Below are 12,644 nucleotides of genomic sequence, written 5' to 3'. Positions count from 1 at the left end.
CAATAATTGTTTTAGTTGGGCTTCTTTTATCTCCACTTGACTATGGACATACTGATGACATACTTCAAACATTTCCCCACCTGGCATCTTTGAGATCTAACCTCTTCACGTGATTTGCTTTAGGGCCACTTTTAGGGTCAGAGTAAATGCATCTGTATGGTTCTCCATTTCAAACACCCTCGAAACATGAATGAATTCAAATCATATTCCCTCCCCAGTTATCACCCCCAAGAATAGTACAGACTGTGGGATATGCCAATAGCTTAGGTCAAAATATTTAAACATTTGGCCTTTCATACTTTTAGCAACTCTGTCTTGTAGTTCTTTCCCACAGATCTAACAAATAGTTCTGTGAGGAAAGCAAAACCACATCGTTACTCTAGGAGGCATTTTCAGTGATGTGAGTCTACGGGAAAAGCCCCGTGGGGATAGACCTCAATTATCTATTGGGTTGTTTCCTATTGATTGATAGTTTTTTTAATATAAATGTATGTGTATATAAAATATTAATCAATGTTTAGATAATTCAGATAAAATGAGATTTATATGTATATGTCATAAAAAATGAGGTATAAAATTTTGTTATATCAGTTACAATATTGTCTGTCATAATTCACTTGCTTTTTGACTTTCTATTTGATTTGATTTATTTATTTTATTTTAATTCCAGTATAGTTAACATACGGTATTATATTAGTTTTAGGTGTACAATATAGCGATTTAACAACTTTATACATTACTCGGTGCTCATCATAAGTGTACTCTTTAAGTCCCATCACCTATTTCACCCATCCCCCCCCACCTCCCCTCTGGAAAAAGTTGTTCCCTGTAGTTTTTGTTTTTTTTTTTTAAGATTTCATTCATCCACTTGACAGAGAGAGAGCACAAGCAGGGGGGAGTGGCAGGCAGAGGGAGAGGCAGAAGCAGGTTCTCCACTGAGCAGGGAGCCCGATGTGGGGCTCGATGTGGGGCTCAATCCCAGGATCCTGGGATCATGACCTGGGCCGAAGGCAGACACCCAACCAACTGAGCCACCCAGGTGCCCCTCTTCTCTGCAGTTAAGTGACTTTCTTTATATGTCTTCTGCCATGCCCGTAATGTTCGGAGTTTTATGTTTTATCAAAATAGCTTTCTTCCCCCAAGATTATATTTTCCCATTTTTTATCCTTTAAAAAATTTACATTTTAAATACAACTGGAATTTATTTTAAAGTGTAGCATGAAGAAGGCATTTAATTTTAATTTTTTCCTTCTCCTAACACCATTTATTAAATACTCTGTCATTTCCTGACTGGTTTTAAATGCCTCATTTATCATAAACTAAGATCATATGTATGTGTATATATATATATATTTTCTGGACTTTTAATCCTATTCTATTGATCCATTTGCCTATTTTCCACAAAGCACATTATTTTAAATGTTGTGACTTTAAGGTACATGTTGATATCTGGTAAGATAAGTCCTTTTTTTGTTCTTTTTCTAAAGAATCTTGACTTTTTTGGCACATCTCATAGATGAACTTTAGAATTAGTTTGCCAATTCTGTAAAATAACCTGTTGGAATTTTGATTAAAATTGCATCACATGTATTATTTAATTTGGGGAGCATTAATATCTGTATAATATTGAACCTTTTTATCTAGGAATATCTTTTAAGGCTTTCATTAAAATTATATAGTTATCTTCAATACATTTCATACTTTTAAGTTTTTTTATGTAATGCAGGGTTTCATTGGAATTGAATTATAGTGCTCTTCTCTATTACATTTTCAAATTAGTTGTTGCTGATTAGGAAAAGCTGTAGATTTTTATATGTTAATCTTGTTTCTACCTTTCTGAAAATTATAATTAGTCCATAGAGATATTGTGTGATTGCCTTGGATTTTCTGAGTATATATCTACCTTGCTAGTATATTTATAAGTATTTCATATTTATTTCTTTTTTTCTGATCTTTTTGTATTGACCAGTAACTCTAGGGCAAAATTATTGACCATAAAAGTAGGCATCATTTTATCTTGTTCCTGACTTTTATGGAGATGTGGTATTTTACTCTTCAGAATAGTTTACAGATATTTTACTTTTCAGAATGATATTTGGAAATTGGCAAAATGTTGATAACTGTTGAAGATGAGTGATAAGTACACAGAGATCATTATTCTTTCTGTGTGTATATGTTTGAAATTTCCCTAATAAAATGTTAAATGAAAAAAATAGAGCCAAATTAAAAAAAAATAGGAATTGTTTTAGGTTTTTGGGTGGAAATCCCTTTTCAATTTAAGGAAGCATCTTTTTTTCCTAACTTATTGTAAATTTTCTATTTGGGATGGGTATAGAATATGCGTCTTCAAGAAACTATTTTTGAAAGAAAAACTGTGACATGGCCTACCCATCTCAAAAGACCAAGGAAAAGCATGAGACTCTCAATATAAAAAATTGAGAACTCACTCGCCAAATATTTAGATTGGCTTCTCTCTCATCAACTGACAGTTTTCAATAAAAGCAGAAGTGCCTCGAGGGCCCTCACTCATGGCTGAAAACACAGAAGGGACTAAATAAATCATGTATCATTGTTAGAGGGCTTTCGGGAGGAGAGAGATGTAGGTCATGGTAGCTGTGTTGTACCACCCTGGTCCCCTCTCAGGACCGAAGGACTTATCCCCCCAGCTGCTTGGATTATAGTTGGCTGACACTTTTCAGCTGCCAACCCTTTCCAGGAATTGCCCGTGGCTGGAAAGAACCACCTTGCTCGAGCTTCTGCGCCCTTCCCAGGAGCAGCTGTGTCCAATGATGGGCCTGTGTGGGGCTATAGAATCCTAGCTTCCTTGCCCAACTCAAAACAGGTTGAAAGGGCTTTTCTAGCTTCAGAGCTCCATGCTGGCTGGCTGATGAGGCCTTAGAATTGCCAGATAAAATAAATACCGATGCCCAGTTAACTTTCAGTTTTAGATAAACAAAAATTTTTTAGAATCAGTATGCCTTAAATATTGCAGGGGACATCTTGCTGCTAAAATTCGTTTTGCTGTTTATCTCAAATTCAAAGTTAACTCTGTGTTTATTTGCTAAATCTGGCAGCCCACAGAGGCATGGGGGCCTGACTTCTCCTGTAAGCCTGCTTCTTTTTTTTTTTTTTGGATTTAACAGATATATTCGGGACATTCCATCGTAAAATAACAGAATACACATTTTTTTCAAGTGCTTCCTTCCCTTACTCCACCTGTTGATTCTTGAGAGCACTGTCCAACCAACTCCCTGCATGCTGTTGTCTCAGAGTCTGCTTTCTCACTAACGAGTCTGCGATAGAGAATTAAAACATCTTTCCTTGCCCTGCCCAAATTTCAGAACCAATTGAGAGATTGGCACATGGGTCCAAAAGACAGAGATCTCTCTAGATTTATGATTGAAGAGCGGAGACTTGAGAATGTGGCTAAGTCAGAGCCTAATGGGTTTGCTCATCTGTCATTCCCAATCCAATTAGCTCAGAGTGCCTCACTAAGCTTTCTTTATAGCTGTTCCTGTCACCTGTTCATCAATTCGGTAAAGTCATTCCTCCTCTCCTGGGGAGGTGGAAGGCGGTGGGCAAGAAGCCAGGACTATTAACTCTTGCTACTGTCCTTCTACGTGAAAACAAAGCCAAGGCAAAGAGGTCTTCACTAAACTCGGCTTTGTGAAGGATAAAAGCAGCCGTGTTCAAACGGTCAGTGCAAATGATCATGTATGAGCCTGACGCAAAATCAGCTGAGACCTTCGAAAGTATGGATTCTGTGTCTTTTGCCTCCTCTGACTTTTCTCCTCGAAGTGAGGGATTTCCTCAGGACTTATGCTTATCTCTCTACTTGATCTGTGTGATCTGCTTTGTCAAGCTAGCTAGTCTTAATGTAATGCTTTCAGAGGCGTGACCTTCAAATCCACACGTGCTTTGGCCTCTCCCCTGAGCTTCATTCAGTTCTATATTTCCAGCAGTTTCATCCTCTACCCCTCAATTTTCTGGAAATACCCTGAATACAGTAAGTTTCTGCTTCAGTCACCCTCTTGCTTGGGTGTGAACAAATTCTCGTTTAGGGTGCCAAGCAATGAGGGGTCTGTTGCGAGGAGAATGCACATGGGAACCTGGCAAAGCAAACATCAAGGCTTCAAGAAGAGCAGGGACTGGAGGATGGGACAAGGCATGAATGGCATTTGTTTTAAATTTTCAAAGGACCTGTTTCTTGAGTGCTTACTATGTGCTAAGCAAGGAAGGAATCCCAAAACACCCAGTGAAGGATCTCAGCTGTAACTGTTGGTATTTCTACTCTAGTGATTCATTTTTTTTTCTTTCAAGATTTTATTTATTTGACAGAGAGAGTGAGAGAGAGAGGGAGGGAGGGAGAGAGAGAGAGAGCGCACACACAGGGGCAGCAGGGAGGGAGAGGGAGAAGCAGGCTCCCCGAGTGAGCCCAGGACCCTGGGATCATGACCCAAGCCCAAGGCAGACGCATAACCGACTGAGCCCCCCCACCTCCTCCTCTAGTGATTCATTCTTAATGGACCTCACTTTCTGCATGTCTTGCTTCCTTCTGTCGTAACTGCTGGCTTAGGTTTTCCTTCTGTCTCACAGCTTTAGTGTATTCATTTTGCTTGTGCTTTATGGTTCTTCTTAAGTTTATGACTCTTCTTGGTATCTTTTCAGGGTCAGCTACATGTAACAGCCTCATTTCCTTGTATGTAGGTGGGTTTTTTTCTCCCCAGACTCGTGAGACAAGTAATTTGATTGGTGGGGAGCAGGGTTTTTTTTTTTTTTTTTAAGATTTTATTTATTTATGTGTGTGAGAGAGAGAGCATGAGAGGGGAGAGGTCAGAGGGAGAAGCAGACTCCCCGCCGAGCAGGGAGCCCGATGCGGGGCTTGATCCTGGGATTGCAGGATCATGACCTGAGCCGAAGGCAGTTGCTTAACTAACGGAGCCACCCTGGTGGCCCTGGGAGCAGGTTTTTTGAGCCAGGGCTGCTCAGAGGTCCCTGATCAACCTGTAGGTTGGCTGCCTCTGGGTCAGATGTTGACACCAGGCTAACCAGTTATGACTGGAGGGATTATGTGGTCCCTGAAGACTGTCCTTTACCCCTTTTGCAAGCCCTGAGTCAGGGTGAGCACAATGATCAGTGTGGGTCCATCTCTTCCCTTTTGTTAAAGGAACAACCATCTTGCATTCCAGTTAGTTGGGAAACCCTGGTCTCATATTTGAATCCATTTTTCTCTTGATTTCCAATTTGTACCTGCCCAATCATATTGATTCTTTGTAAACTGTCAGTCAGCTCAGGCTTCCATACCCAAATACCATAGACTGGATTGCTTAAACAACAGAAATTTATTTCTTATGGTTCTGAAGGCTGGCAAGTCAAAGATTAAGATGCCAACATGGAGGGTCAGGTCCGGATGTAGGCTGTCTTCCTGGCTTGCCGATGGCCACCTTTTTGCTGTGTCCTCACATGGGAGAGAGAGAGAGAGAGAAAGCTCTCTGGTGTCTCTTCTTATAAAGGCACTAATCCCATCATGAGTCCCCACCCTCAGAATCTCATCTAACCCTTATTACCTTCCCGAAGTCCCATCTCCCAGTACCATCATGTTGAAGGTTAGGCTTTGAGTATGAGTTTTGGGGGGACACAAACATTCAGTCCATAACATGGGCCATTACTTGTTCCTTTGTCTTCATTTCTCACTATAACTGTTCAAATCCAGAAACTCTTTATATTCTTTCTTAGACACTTACAATAACCTCCTAATATATTTTTCCCCTATTTTGCTGATTTCACATCCTGCTTCCAGACTAACTTTCTTAAAATTTGTCTCTTGTTACTCTACTGCTCAAATCACTTCAATAGCTCCCTGCAGTTAATTAAAGTTCAAATGTCTTCACTTGGCATTCAAGGCCCTTCATGATGTAGGCCAATGGATGCTTTTAATATGTTCTCCAATCATTTTTCTTTTCATGTTTTCTGTCTTTGGGTCTGTGTTTCTTAAAGTGTTGTCCTCAGGACACCTGACCAGATTTACTTGGATGTTGTTGAAAGTAGTTTCTTAAGAGCCTCCCTAGAAACAGTGAATAATATCTCTGTGAGCGGGGCCCAGGAATCTGTATTGAAAATAGAAATCCCAGCTGATTCTTACACATATTAAACTTCAGGAGTGTACCCAGTATAGTCAGTGTGGAAAAGGAGAGTCCTCCTTTTTGTGGATACTCTGGAAGGAGAGGTCAGGAGTGTTTTTTGTTTATTTGCTTGTTTTTGTCTTTTTTTTTTTTTTAAGGATTTTATTTATTTGACACACAGAGAGAGACATCCAGAGAGGGAACACAAGCAGAGGGAGTGGGAGAGGGAGAAGCAGGCTTCCTGCTGAACAGGGAGCCTGATGCAGGGCTCCATCCCAGGACCCTGGGAACATGACCTGAGCCAAAGGCTGATGCTTAATGACTGAACCACCCAGGCACCCCCAGGAGTGTTTTTTTATGGCATAAGGTAGGTATTAGGCTTCTCTGATGGTTTCACCACCATTAAAAATGGCCAGTTCATCCTATGCATCAAAAGCCTAGTGATTCTAATTCTTTTCTTTCTTTCCTTTTTTTTTTTTTTTTTAAAGATTTTATTTATTTGAGAGAGAGAGAGAGAGCATGAGCAAGAGGAGGGGTAGAGGGAGAGGGAGAAGCAGACTCCCCATTGAGAGGGGAGCCCAATGTGGGGCTCAATCCCAGACCCTGGGATCATGACCTGAGCTGAAGGCAGATGCTTAACCGATTGAGCACCCAGCCTCCCTGATTCTAATTCTTTAAGGCAGTGATTTCCTTCCCTTTCCCTTTTCCTTTCCTTTCCTGCAGTGATTTTCAAGCTGTGGTCTGAGGAACACTCAGAGGACCCACAGGAAGTGAGGGGCACCTGAGTAGATGGGCTTCATAACTTCATTTTCTCTACTTTCACTAAAATAATTCCATTTTTATCTGTTTTACATTTTCAGGTTCTAAGATTATATTTAGTTTTTGCCTTTTGTTTTTTTGTGTGGGGGGGTTGCTATTTATTTATAGCAAATATTCTACATCCGTGATCCTCTCCAGGAAGCAATGCTGTGGGCCTTGGCCAGTTGGAGGATGAAGTCATCAGACTCACCCAGTCTTCTAATGGCCCCACAGATAGCGAAGGTTTTAAAATTGGCCATTGAGGGCGCCTGGGTGGCTCAGTCGGTTAAGCATCTGCCTTCGGCTTGGGTCATGATCCCAAGGTCCTGGGATCGAATCCCGCATTGGGCTCCCTGCTCAGCAGGGAGTCTGCTTCTCCCTCTACCCTTCTTTCCTGCTTGTGATCTCTCTCACTCTCTGTCTGTCAAATAAATAAATAAAATCTTAAAAAAAAAAAAAGGTCATTGAACCTGCCTGGCATCTTGTCAACCTCAGCCCCGTCCATCTGGATGGATGTGTGGTCCTTGGTGCCCATGAATGTGGTTGGTGGCAGAGCATTTCTGCAGCAGGGACAGGTCCACGGGCCTCGTTCTGCATGTTGAGGTCACGCCTGCTAACATTGCCACAGTCTGAGCACAGAAAGAAAAGTAAGATATATTTGAAAGGAATGTTCTGCTTTAAGGTTTTCTAAATGTCTCTGTTCTGGGTTTTCTTTCTCTTTCTTTCTTTCTTTTTTTTTTAATTTAAATTCAAGTTAGTTAACATATCGTGTATTATTAATTTCAGGGTAGAATTTAGTGAGTCATCATTTGTGTATAACGGCCAGTTCTGGTTTTAATCATACCTTTTCTTCTTCCAACTTTCAAACCACTTGAGAAGTAAATGCAGTAGTTAGATGGAGATTTTAAAAAGAAAAAATCAGCCTTATAATTAGTAATGCTCAACTGGGGATTGTAGCCTAGATCCATGGCAACTATCAGGTTTTCCAATATCTCTCGAAGACTCAAATTTAGGACAACTCACCTGTAGGACTAATACCTTTCTCTGATAGTACTCAGTTTTTTTTTTTTTTTTAAGATTTTATTTATTTATTTGAGAGAGAAAGAAGGAGCGAGATCGTGGGAGGAGGGGGAGAGGGAGAGAAAACATCTCAAGCAGACTCCCCGCTGAGCGTGGAGCCCGATGTGGGGCTCGATCCTAGGACCCTGAGATCATGACCTGTCCCAAAATCAAGAGTTGGATGCCCAACTGACTGAGCCACAGAGGCACCCCAGTCCTCAGATTTTTGATCTTAGTTCTTAGTGTTTTCCATGTCCAATATGGCAAATTTCCTTGATCGAGGAGATGGTCAATTTCTCCAGATGGTCCTGCTTCTTCCTTCCTGCAACCACACTTCTAATACCAACCACATCTCCTCTGTGGATTATCTTTTGCCATGAGAAGTGCTCTGAAATGGGACAGAAGAGGAGCCTGAATTAAATGATCAGCATGGCTGCTCTGCATTCTTGGCTGAAAATAAGTCCCCATTCTATTTTTTATTTCAATTTATGCCCAGCTATGTTAGTCAGAGAATATCAGAAGTCAGGCAGTAAGCAAGGATGACAGCATAAAAATTTTCAAATAATATATTAGCAATAGAAAACATCCCCAAATGAAAAGTCCAATAACCAAAGTTTCTTTCCTTTATATAAATTTAAGTACAAAGAAATTAGGGCTCTTACTAACTTGTCATCCTGCTCAATTTGAGGGGTCTCACTCAGACTCTGGGTAGAATTAATTTCAATTTCCTTACAATTGGCAGCTTTGGCATTTTCCCACTGGAATGGATATTGTTTCATGTGAGAGTTATCAGCACTGTAAACTAAATATTTGCTCTTTCATGGCACATGATTGCATTTTACTTTGCAACAGCCTTTGAAATTAGGCCTTGTCATATGACTCTCACTGACCAGTGAAACGTGAGTTGAAATGATGTATTACCTCCTGGTGGAAAATTTATGAGCCGGCATGCACTTTGCTTAGCTCTATACTTCTGCCCTGGCACTTGCGGAAGTATTGGGTTGAGATGGAACATGCAACAGATGAGGTCCCTAATTTATTATGATAAGCAGAATCCCCTTGCTGACTTGTAATAGACATGCAGTATGGACTGAAAAATAAACTGTCACTATTATCAAAACTATGTTTTGGAATTGCTTGTTACTACATAATAATCTAGTTCATACTGACTGATACACTTTCAGGAATACTGAAACTGAATTAATTCAACCTAAAGTCTTCCAAAAGCCCCACTTTTTAAGGAGTCTAAAATATGACTAGGTCACATATAAGTACAATTATCAAGAAAAAAATTTAAACCATAGTCAAATCCCTTATCTCTTAAGTAGTTATTATAAGCAAGATGATTTTCTTGAACCCCGAACTTGATGTGTTCCTGACCAGTCAGTAGTATTTGAAGGAGGGAAAGAGACAGTGGAAACACACATGTGCAAAGAGAAAGTCATTCTAGTCTTAGCTTCACTAGGATATCAGTCAGTCTGTGCCAGTTGCTTGGAGACCATGGCCAATAAATAGAAACTCAGGAGAATCTTCCTCAAGAGATTAATTATGGATTAAGTATGGCACAAGGCCATAGATGTGTTTTGCCGCATCTTGGGGAAAATTTATCTATGCATAATGCATCCTGTCTCAGGGAATAGCTTTCGTAAAATTTAGAAATTTACAAAGGTGACATGCCCAGATAATTATATGAGGTATCTTTCTTTCCTGTTCAACATATTCAAAATCTTCTTAGTTCCATCTGCCTTTTGAGGCCCGTGTCTCTGCTACACTAGGGTAGAACTGTATGTGAGCTCTATAAGGCATTGCTTCCACTTTTTTTGGTGAGAGGCATTTCTAGTCCTTTACTACAATGGCTGTTTTCTTGGGCTCTTGCTTTGGAATTGCGTTGGCTAGGGGTCTGCACACTATGGTCTGCAGGCAGAGTCCAACCCACTGGCTCATTTTTTATATGGTAAAATATAAATTTATATTTATATTTGAACATATTAATTTATTGCATGCATTAATAAATATAATGTTCTTTACATTTTAAATGGTTGAAAAAATCAAAAGAATAATTTTGTGGGGGGCCTGGGTGGCTCAGTCTGTGGGGCATCTGTCTTCGGCTCGGGTCGTGGTCCCGGGGTCCTGGGATTGAGCCCTGCATCGGGCTCCCTGCTCAGCGGGGAGTCTGCTTCTCCCTCTCCCTCTGTCTGCCGCTCTGCCTACTTGTGCTCTCTATCTCTCTGTCAAATAAATAAATAAAATCTTAAAAAAATATATATTTTGTGATACATGAAAATTACATGAAATCCAATTTTGATGTCCACATTTAAAGTTTTATAGCAGTACAATGCTGATTCATTTCTGTGTTGCCTATGGCTTCTTCCACGTGCCACGGCAGAGTGAATAGTGGCAAGTGAGGCTATATGGCCTACAAAGACTAAAATATTTATTAGCTGGCCCTTTACAGGAAGTTGGCTGACTATTAGCGTAGGCATATGAGTTTTGCCTCCTTCAGCCAATCCCTGCCTTGAAACTCTTGTTAAGGTCTCTGATGTATTCCTAGGGGCCCAGTGAAAATCAGTACTTCTACAGTGGGTTCTATCTTGGACCTCGCTTTTCCTGTTCTTTGACTTTTTTTCTGGACTTGACTAACTTCTGGAACAAAACCACTTCCTTCTTTACCTGTCTTTTTACTTTTTTTTTTTTCTCTTTTTCCTGGACTAGTCATCTCTTTTCCTAACATACTCTCCTAGATTTTTTTTTACTGTGGCTTTCTTCATAACGAGAGAGATGAAATTAAGGAGTTCGGCTTTGCCTGAAACATTCATTGTCGACAGGCATCTTGTCTGCCTTCAACTTCTTTTTTTTTTTTTTTTAAGATTTTATTTATTTATTTGACAGAGAGAGACACAGCGAGAGAGGGAATACAAGCAGGGGGAGTGGGAGAAGCAGGCTTCCCACTGAGCAGGGAGCCCAATGCGGGGCTCGATCCCAGGACCTTGGGATCATGACCTGAGCCGAAGGCAGATGCTTAACGACTGAGCCACCCAGGCGCCCCTGCCTTCAACTTCTTAAAAGTGTATAATTCCATCTAGGAGATAGTCTTCCATGATACTAGCACCTGTCCAGGCCTAGACTCAATATATGATTGTCTTGCTTGGCTCCCCCTTAGCATGTCTCATTTTTTGTGCATCTTAAAGTCCTAACTATAAAACTCCTAGGCTTGTTTCTTCAGGATATAAGCAATACTGTGTCTCTTCTTAAAATAGCCATGTCATCTTGAAACTGACTCAGTAGGTTTTAAGAATTCTGCCCTGGCTGTCTCAGTCTTCCCTCTCCAATCTGCCCGCATATTCTATAACGACCTGGTATGGTTTAAACAACAGAAATTTATTCTCTCACAGTTCTGGAGGATAGAAGTCTTAAATCAGAGTGTTGGCAGGGCTGCTTCCTTCTGAGGCTGTGCAGGAAGGAGTCGTTCCAACACTTTGTCTCCGGCTTTTAGATGGTGGTCTTCTTCCTGTGTCTCTTTACATTGTCTTCTCTCTATGTGTGTTTGTGTCCAAATATGATACTGGTCATTACATTAGGGTTCCAGCCTGATCCAGTATAACCTAATTTTACTTTAACAAATTGCATCTGCAAGGATCCCATTTCCAAATAAAGTCACATTCTTAGATACTGGGGGTTAAGACCTCAACATATGAATTTTGGGGGGACACAATTCACTTCAAGCTTCTCTCCCATACCTTGCCCCTGCCCCTTCCTCCATAGGTTTCTTTGTATCCTGGGTATCCTCTCTCTTCTGGTATCAATTCATCTTCTCGTTTTATAGTATAATTTTTATGGGCAGTTAGATTGGAATATATATCCTTTTTTCTTTTTGGTGTTCTAGCTTGGCTTTGAAGATTTCTTATTTTCCTTTTATATCAATTTAGCTTTTTCTCTAGGGCCTTTCCCTTTCTCCTAAGGAATTCTCTTTTTGTCTCTAGAGTCTAACTTGGTCAACTATTGTTCTTTTATTTTTTGTTTTTTTCCCCTCTATTCTGACTCTGCTAGGAAAACTGAAGCATATCCTTTAAAATCAATGCATTAGTTCTCTTATTTTCTGGGCAAAACTGATTCCCAGAGTGCCAGGCAGAGGCCTTTAAAGTTTTTTTTTTTCATTTTAAAATTTAATTAGAAAAATGAAAAGCAATTGTGGTAAAATACATGTAAAAATAACTATCTTAACCATTTTTAACTGTATAGTTCCAAACGTAAAGTATATCAACATTGTTGCATTTAAATTATTATTATTATTATTTTTTTTTTTTTAAAGATTTTTTGCGAGAGAGAGAATGAGAGACAGAGCACGAGAGGGAGGAGGGTCAGAGGGAGAAGCAGACTCCCCGCCGAGCAGGGAGCCCGATGTGGGACTCGATCCCGGGACTCCAGGATCATGATCTGAGCCGAAGGCAGTCGCTTAACCGACTGAGCCACCCAGGCGCCCGCATTTAAATTATTTTTAACCTTTGGTTTACAATTTAATTTTTTGTCTTCCCATACCAAGAAGATGACATATAGGTCTTCCTATACCGAGAAGATGACACCCTATAGGATGAATACATACATTCTTCTCTAAATTTTTATTATGAAAAGTTTTAGATATAAAGAAAAGTTGAAAGAAGTATGATG

General features: G+C 40.1%; 1 non-coding gene across 1 annotated transcript; it reads right to left on the bottom strand.

Moving 5' to 3' along the window:
• Positions 1–308: 308 nt before the first annotated feature.
• Positions 309–440, bottom strand: LOC116640162. The gene has a single exon (XR_004300987.1). It is a non-coding gene; the product is annotated as a small nucleolar RNA SNORA18 (small nucleolar RNA).
• Between the last annotated feature and the right edge of the window lie 12,204 nt (positions 441–12,644).

This window comes from Phoca vitulina, unplaced genomic scaffold, assembly GCF_004348235.1.
Source record: "Phoca vitulina isolate PV1807 unplaced genomic scaffold, GSC_HSeal_1.0 scaffold19, whole genome shotgun sequence".
Taxonomy (NCBI): Eukaryota; Metazoa; Chordata; class Mammalia; order Carnivora; family Phocidae; genus Phoca; species Phoca vitulina.
Note: the sequence above shows the minus strand (reverse complement) of the source record. Positions and strands in the feature narration are given on the sequence as shown.